The sequence below is a fragment of the Pollicipes pollicipes genome, unplaced genomic scaffold (assembly GCF_011947565.3).
Source record: "Pollicipes pollicipes isolate AB1234 unplaced genomic scaffold, Ppol_2.1 Scaffold_4740;HRSCAF=5597_pilon_pilon_pilon, whole genome shotgun sequence".
Lineage (NCBI taxonomy): Eukaryota > Metazoa > Arthropoda > Thecostraca > Pollicipedomorpha > Pollicipedidae > Pollicipes > Pollicipes pollicipes.
The window spans coordinates 18,935,945-18,944,948 of NW_023596545.1; positions in this window are offsets into that span (position 1 = coordinate 18,935,945).

The following is a 9,004-nucleotide window of genomic DNA, read 5'->3' on the forward strand; positions in this document are numbered from 1 at the left end:
GGTAACAGATGTCATTCCCATGCCGGTATGTTAATGGAATCACTAGTTCAATGCTGTTCATTTAGGCTTTTCCATTGTGGCTCAAATCAACAAAGCTCTGCATTTACACCAAGCCTATGCACCATAGAGGCTGCACACATGATCTGCGTGCATCACGGATGGCTTGTTTGAGGTCTCCAAGCTGTATAGTATAGTAAGCTCGTCTGAGAACCTCGCTTCTCGCACTGAGTAGCAAGTGCGTTACAAAAGCCCTACGTGAGGCACAGAGACAGCACGTGCCTGAAGCATCGCGTATGGTATGATCTATGCGCCTCAGGCGCGCTATGCGCGGCATGCAGGGAGCCCCAGATCCGGTGCTTTATACTGACTGTCGACTGACCTCAGTCTCGACTGACTCTGGTCTGGAGGGAGCGTGGGGGCCAGGGGTGGGTGGAACGGGCGGTGATCACCGAGCGCCGCCGACTCGGAGCGGGGCCGAGCGGCGGCCCGCCCCGGCCGGCCTGGTGCAGCTGCCAGGACCAGGGGTGGGTGGAACGGGCGGTGATCACCGAGCGCCGCCGACTCGGAGCGGGGCCGAGCGGCGGCCCGCCCCAGCCGGCCTGGTGCAGCTGTCAGGACGGCCCACCGCGCGCCATTGTCTCGTTGTTTAACCGGCTCTGAATGACTGCAGCAGAATCAGAAGCTGTACGCTGGAAGCGCGGCTGGGCCCTCCTGGCATTGTTAGCGAGTTCTTTGTTGAGTTTCACGCCAGGAGTGGAAGGACTTTTATGCTCCGATGACCCAAACAAAGCAGCGACGTTTCGTAAGTGATCGCTTTCGGAAGAACTCTTGCACGATCGCTCCTCGTTTTAACGCATGCTCCTATTGTTTCCGTGATAGGAATGCTATGTTCGAAGTGAAGCCTTTGGTCGAGGATGAAAGTGGGTCGACTCGACTGCTAGGTTGTCCTGGGGTTTTACGACAATTTGTCTCTAGTAAGTGTTATCTCTTCTTTTAAGTGATTCATACTTAATTATACACGGAGCACCTTGACTACAGACTCAAAGAAGCACAACAATTCCAGATAGGTATACAGAACGTGTAAATCGGCAGACAAATGCTACTTTCCGACAAAGGATTGTCGTCTCAAATATAACAATATCATCCTGACCTAATTAATATTTTTCGCGTTTCTATGAGCGCCGCTGACAGTCATCATCAGGTAGCCAAGGTGATTTTGTCACGAGTGTGCGCTGCTCTGAACATCAGTCGCAGAACACGTGAAGACCACTGCCAGTTGGGCGCGGACCCTCCCGGCTGTTTTATTCCGGGGAGTAAGGGCTGATCTATGAGCTCTGATTATGATATCAATAGGCCTATCCCACCATTACACACGTGTTTAAAGCATTATGGGCACGCCGACTTAGGAAAGTGTTTCACATTTGTATGGAGTTTTGGTCTGACGTAGCCATCTTGAGGATCATTCGATGCAGTTCACAGTCGTGTCTTTTTTAAGACCTAAACCCTCTGGTTCCTGAGCTGCGTGCCGCGAAGTTGCACAGACTATTTCGCGCAGACTTTTTCAAGGTCACCAAGGCATCCACAACGTCATAATAACGTCATTCAAATCTTGCCATTTCATTCGCCATGCGGTGATCAAGGCCAGGCAAAATGTAATTGTCGTTTGTATGGCGTTTGTGATGGCGTTTGTATCTGGCGTTAATTAGCACGATTTCCAGATGTAATAAGTCACTTGGCTCTCAATTAAGAATGTGTAATGAACGACGACGTAATCAAATAAAGACGCATTGAAAAGCATATTTACAGAGCAATAGATAAATCGTGTTGTCTAGGGCGGTCTTTTTCCACTTAAGGGCATACCATAAGTTGTAAGTGAGCTTATTTCATCATATCTGATGTCTGCCTCAATATGCTCAGATGTAGAACGTTCCCTTTGATGAATGACGATGAAACATGCGTTATTTAATCGCTTAACTGTGCCTGGTTTGGTTGTTTTCAGACTCGCACGGCTGCTTTGCCCTTCAAAATGTCTCCAGCTGTTGGCACGACAGGACCACTGAAGATCCGACAGGCCCCGCCGAGCACCCAACCCACAAATCAGGGCGTCTCATCGGTCAGACGAGCGCCCAGGCTTGACGATGGCAGTGAACTGCAAGACAGCATTTCGCGGCCCAATAGATCTCAGTCCGTACTATGCAACATGTAGATAATAGCTGGATTACAGCTTACTTTGTTTTGCTGAACGCATCGTCCAGAAATTCCAGAGAGGGTACTTCACTTTACCTACAATCAGCTGATGCGATGTGATGCAACAATATCAAGTGGACGTTGTCGTGATTATTATCATCATGAATTAAGACTTTGAGCTCTTGATCTTTATCATGAGTTTGGGTTCTTAGCATGAACAAATTACTTGCCGGCTACCATAAACTAGGAGTTATTGGTTAAACGTCACCAAGCAAGCATTGTGTCTGTTGAAAAAACTTGAAACTTAAAGCTGAGTTCGTGATCAACGTTGCAAGCTGTCGATGTAGTCATGAGTGGTTGTGAGTACACCTACAGTACATTTGTTGCGCTTGAAGCACTCTTTGGCAGCGTGATTTTCTTTGAGTTCCGGGGAACTCTGTCTCTATCGCAACGTATATGCATCGTCTGTATAGAAGCCAGGTAACAAACCCTTTCAGCAGACCCAACCAATAAATGGACGATCTAATCTCTATCTAACTAAATCTCCTTTAATAAACACCACAGCAACGGCAGCTTGGATCGTTTCGGCCGGACACCTCTTGCTCACACCGCCGACTTAATCCTCGCGTGCGCCGGTGGACGGCTAGCGGCGGCGAGTGCCCGAGCTGGCCTTCCGAGCAGCAGCTGGCCGGCCGGGCCGCTGCACCCCGCCCCCTTCCTGCCCTCCCACGGGCCGGGCAGCGGCGCGCGGTCCGGCGAGGCTGGCGTTTGTCAGCGGCTAGCAGGCGGGACAGGCGCTGCCGCCGACCGGCCCCATCGCTCAGGCTGGCCGCGCGCAGGCGGCACGGGGAAAGAGCTGGGGAGGGGACGGGGCGGAGTGGGGAGCAGGCTGGTTGCGGAGGTGGGGCGAAAGAGGGAGAAGAGCGACCCCAGGGTGTGGAGTGAGGGGGTGATCCAAGAAGGTAAGGGAGTGAGCATCGGAGACTGTTGTAGCGTCTGGTAAGAAAGAGGTGGGACATCAGAGGGACAGGGGCGGCACAGGAACTGAGGTGCAGGATCGTAATCAGTGGGAGGCGGCTCGAGTTCCCAGCTGGCAGCTCAGTCCTCAAATCTGACGAGCTCATTCTAGTCTCGGGACTCAGAAACATGCCCATGAGGAGTCCAAACAATTCTAGAACTACACAAACTGAGGAAGCATCGCGACTGACACCGATCAGGGCATGGACTGGGCCGCTCCGTTGTCTGCGATCACTGTTTCTCAGTCCAGACTGGCAGGAGATACCATTGACGCCCCCCTCCCCCTTACCACGGTCCACTGGAGCCGACCCTGTCACGCTCCACTGGAGCCGCCCCCGTCACGCCGCCTGGACCCGCCTCTGTCTGCGGCCGGGCAGGAGCGCGGACCGGACCGGACCGACGCGAGGACGTTGTCCCAGCAGCGGCCGGAGGAGGAGGGGCGCCGTTGTGGTGCAGATCACGTGCGACGCATTTGTCCGGGCCTGCATCTTCAGTTTGTCTAGTTGATAGCCCCAACACGTTGTTTGTGCTCCACTCGTGTGCAGGCGCGCCGGGCTGGGTAGTGATTGAAGACGGGAACGGCTGGATACCGGATGGCTTGCGCCGGGAAAATGTTTGCCCGATGTCGCCACGACTGCGTGAAAAAGAACAATGCAAATAGTGCATACCTCTCTTTCCAACCAAAAAATGCTGGGCCTGCCAAAAAGTGAAGAGGCAGACAAAATTAGCCCGCACAGGCTGCGCCACACTGTCTCACGATGTGGCAAGTTTCAATTGGTCAGAATTACCGCCTGGGTGCTAGAATTTTACCAGGACTACCTCTTGCGCAGCAACCATCTTGTTAACCAAGTCATAAATAAGGAGAGATATTTCGTATTGCGAAGCATGAGCACGGCTAAAGGAAGACAAGTGACATATGTTGATGGTGATGCTAGTGAAACATTCATCATAGCGCCGTCTCATTCTACGTTTCATAAACGAGGACTTAACGCGAAGTTGTCGATATCTCAGTGGTGCGGAATGATTAGCGTCGGCAAACTGGTTTTTATTGTTTTTTACAACATTTTTTTGTTTTTTAAAGCAATTACAAAAGAAAACAAAGTTGCGCATGTTCAATCTCTCGTACGGTTCTGGCTCCAGCCGTGTTCTTAAAAGACCATATTCGATTTGATGAGATCGAACATGGCCTTTCAAGTTGCACAGATAAACGTGGACCAGTGCACGCCTGAGGAGAGAATACATCCGTAGACGAGTACTCTAGACCCCCGCCCCTGGCTCAAGTGCAAAATGTTCCATCGCCCATCAGCCCTCCCACCCCACCGGAAGCCCCGGCGTTTGCCGCGCCGGTGAGCCCCCATTGGTTCGTGCGCCTCTGTGGAGCTCCGGCGTTTGCCACACCGGTGAGCATCCATCGTGAGCCTCTGTGGAGCTCCGGCGTTTGCCGCGCCGGTGAGCCTCCATTGGTTCGTGAGCCTCTGTGAAGCTCCGGCGTTTGCCACACCGCCTATCCACGACCCACAGTCGTCGATAGGCGGTGCGGCACGTGCTGGCGGTAGAGATGTCTTGCTCTTTGTTTTGCATCAGTTCACTGCGCTGCACTGGTTGGTTCTTTTGTGCTGGTAATAATGTGGTCTTTTCCATAATGCAGTTAAGCGATAAATATCATCGAGCGCGGAAGGCGACAGCGCAAGTTTAGCTTCGATGTTAGGGCGTGGGTTGCCATGGTGGCGGCTAGTTAGGTTTCGTCGTTGAAGTGCGACAGGTGAATGTCACATTATTCACGATCCTGTGAATGGCCATTTAGCGCTGGCGTGCTTGGGACTGTGATGCCGTTTGTTACCTACCAGTAAAAACACTCGAAAAAAACAATATTCGTTCAAATTGCGGACAACCCCGACGTCTCACTCGTTCGGTGTTTGAATTGGATTCATTACACTCCGCTCAAGTCGCGCATATGCTCCGTGCTACACAGCCAGCACGTGTGGAGCACGGAGCACGTTATCGTACGGCACGAAACGGTCGCTAACACATCTCCCGTAACAAAATTCTAAAAACAGTCTTTTTGTCTTGATTCCAGCTGCCTTTTCTTACGCACTTTTTCTCATATGCTAAAATGATGACGAACAAAAGCGCGAACAAGAACATGTTGTGTCTGAAGGGCTCGTCTCATTGTGAGTAGGTGAATGGTTGTGACTGGCCGACAACACCGAACTCGTCAAACATGTGATGCCATCTGTAAGGGCTTCCTCTGTCTGGATAATGAACACAGTGAGAATCACCAAAACACCAACTGATGCTTTGAAAAGGTAAGCTTTGTTACAATGTTACAATAATTGAAACGCTATACATTCTGTTCGTCAGACTGTAATCGTTTGCAATTCATACGGAAACAAGGAAAAGCTCAAATTCAGAGCGATTTATTCTTTGTTGTTTATACCGGTCACGTCAGGTATAAACAGCGAGTTTTACAAGAACAACACAACCAAAAGAAAGTAACCACTTGTTTGCTAGCCATTTATTTGAAGTGATGTGTAGCCGTTAACCAGCAAACAACGCTATTTCCCACGTTCAGTTGGATTCGTAAGATACACATGAAGCTGGGATCGGTACTACCGCGGCCTCGACGAGCTATTGTAATTTAAATTATCTCATTTTACAATACCTTATTTTTGCTGCTAAAATTAAGTATTTCGCTCAAGCGTTGCTTGCGAGGCATGGAGCTGGAATGTCCTCCATACCTGACCATCTGCAGCTAGCGAGGCATGAGGCTGGAATGTCCTCCATATCTGACCATCTGCAGCTGGCGATGCATGAAGTTGGAATGTCCTCCATACCTGACCATCTGTAGCTGGCGATGCATGGAGCTAGAATGTCCTCCATACCTGACCATCTGCAGCTGGTGATGCATGGAGCTAGAATGTCCTCCATACCTGACCATCTGCAGCCGGCGAGGCATGAAGCTGGAATGTCCTCCATATCTGACCATCTGCAGCTGGCGATGCATGGAGCTGGTCCCCATACCTGAACATCTGAAAGACGTCCCTCCTGACCATCTGCAGACGGCGATGCATGGAGCTGGAATGTCCTCCATACCTGACCATCTGCAGCTAGCGAGGCATGGAGCTGAAATGTCCTGCATATCTGACCATCTACAGCTGGCCAGGCATGGAGCTGAGATGTCCTCCATACCTGACCATCTGCAGTAGGCCAGGCATGGAGCTGAAATGTCTTCCATACCTGACCATCTGCAGCTGGCGACGCATGGAGCTGGGATGTCGTCCATATCTGACCATCTGCAGCCGGCGAGGCATGGAGCTGAAATGTCCTGCATATCTGACCATCTGCAGCTGGCGAGGCATGGAGCTGAAATGTCCTCCATACCTGACCATCTGCAGCCGGCGAGGCATGGAGCTAGAATGTCCTCCATACCTGACCATCTGCAGCTATCGAGGCATGAAGCTGAAATGTCCTCCTACCTGACCATCTGCAGCTGGCGAATCCTCATTGCGCCGCGCGCTACGTCTATCTATTGATGCGCTAACATTCCCCTTAATTTTGCTCGCAAGAGCAAATACATCAAGAGATGCTGCGTTTGAATAGCGTGCGGCAGTTTATAAAACGATCCGAATTTCTGCACTTCTCATTTTCCGCCGCGATAAATGTAATTCAGCTAACGTACTGGTTCTGTATGTGCATAGGGTGTCATCTGTGAATGAAATCCATAAGCTCACACTGAATCCTCTATAGGTGGCAGCACTTCAGCATTTAATTTCCGTTCGTCCGCACAAGGGATGCTGCGGCCCGAGGTCTCTATCGAGGTATTGCGACCGCGTTCCGGCAGCACTCTGTTCGCCCGCACGATTGCTGTGGGTGCCGCCACCGCTGGGGTGGACTAAGGCCGTGGTGGTGTTTGGGAAATCCGCATGTATACGTGTTTTAGTGATATAAAATATCGATGGTTAGTATGAACCATAGCAGCCTGTAATGCCTATGTGTCGCTGGATTAACACGTCGACATAAGCCGCTCACAAAACGCGCAACTTCCATGCAACAGCCATGTTAAGTCATGCAATATCACTGTATAACACTGCATTTAGGGGCGTGCGCAGAATTTTGAGTGGGGGTACAACACACATTTTCGCTGTACAACTGCATAACTTACGTTTCCTGATGCGGACATTAGACGACATTTAACCTCTATGGTCTTTTAAATATAACCCTGGATGCATACAGTGTGTTTCATCTTTGACTAAAAATGAATAGATATACACTTGTCTGAATATGGCTAGAGTGCTTGATTAGTCCTTTCCAGATCGCAATCACCGCGTAAAATTGAAACAACTTTTTCATTCTTTTCGATTTATCCGTAAATCACGACACGCACAGTCAGAATTATCACAAGAAGGCGATGCGTACAATGATCGATCGCTAAAAATACCCGGTACCCATACCCAGCCACACTTGACACATCATCGCAGTCTATCGTGCATACGGATACATCGCTTCAAATAATTGCTCACACATAAGAATATCTACAGCACGGTACGCATTAGACTCACAATGTCTAGTCCTCGCGTGCTCGTTTTGGAACGAGTACCACTACGACCTCCCACCGCGACCACACACAACACGGTATTTACCGCGAATGGTGCGTGCAGAAAAGACGTGAATGCGTGATGTAGGTGCAAGCGTTTGGTGTACGTGTTTGTGGTCTGAAAGCATGTGGGTGTTAGAGAATACGTGTATATCTGATTTATTTGTGTGTTGCGCGGTAGATGCGCGTGCTCTGCACCGCAATTTTTTGGCTGTGAGGTTTCGGGCAGGACTCGCAAAATAAGCCCTATTCTTCACCACATTGTTCTTCACCACTTCACCGCACCACAGACAAGCTATTCGTTTCATTACGTAATTCGGCAAGGGCGCTCTTTTCGTGCTTCAAGTTTCAGTAGGTTTAGGAAATGTCCTATTTATGGTAATAATTTCCTCGGATGCACCTTGTAAATCGTGAATTTGGCCAATTCTATAACAATAATTTTAATGCTACTGGTGCTTGGCAAACTGGGGAATATCCAGCGCCTCTTGTCAGGGTTAAGTATTACGTTAAATTTTTCGGATATTTTGGCGAAAGCGCGTAAGAAGAAATCCTGGATTCTTAAGCAATCCCGACATAAATGTGTTAATGTTTCAACTGAATGCGAATGGAATGTGAACTAAATACTTTCTGATCGACCAGGTCTGTGCAGACAAAGATTTGTTGGGATTATTCAGTTGGTGGGGCGGAAATAAAAGGATTGAATACACCTATTCTTTGTTACTCTAGAAATATCGTACGTACTATTTGTCCGTACAAAGCCTATGGCTCATGACCATTTGTTTTCTTAATTGCGATGCACCAAGGATTGCTTTGATGTTAGGGAGTGCACGCATTGTTTAGGAGTCATTCATGGTAATTCATCTGGATTTACCAGCCTTATGTGGCAAGACAGTATTGGGTACCATACTGACCCCCTTTGGTTGGAGTTCTTAATCATTTTCGGGAGGTTTCTGACGAAAGATTCGTACCACAGGAATGCTACTGAAATGTTGTAAATCTCTCGTATCTCCCGCCTTGAGTACAGTTTTCCAGATAGTGGATCAATGAGATCTGCTAATAATCTAAGGCCTTTATTGTCCTAACCTTCAACTATGGTGTTGTTTAACTTAGTCAGATCCGAAAACCATAGTTTTACGGACATTAGCTGGTGCTTATCTGGGTCGCGTCGTGAGAAAAACTTTTACCACGCTTGAAACACATTCTTCT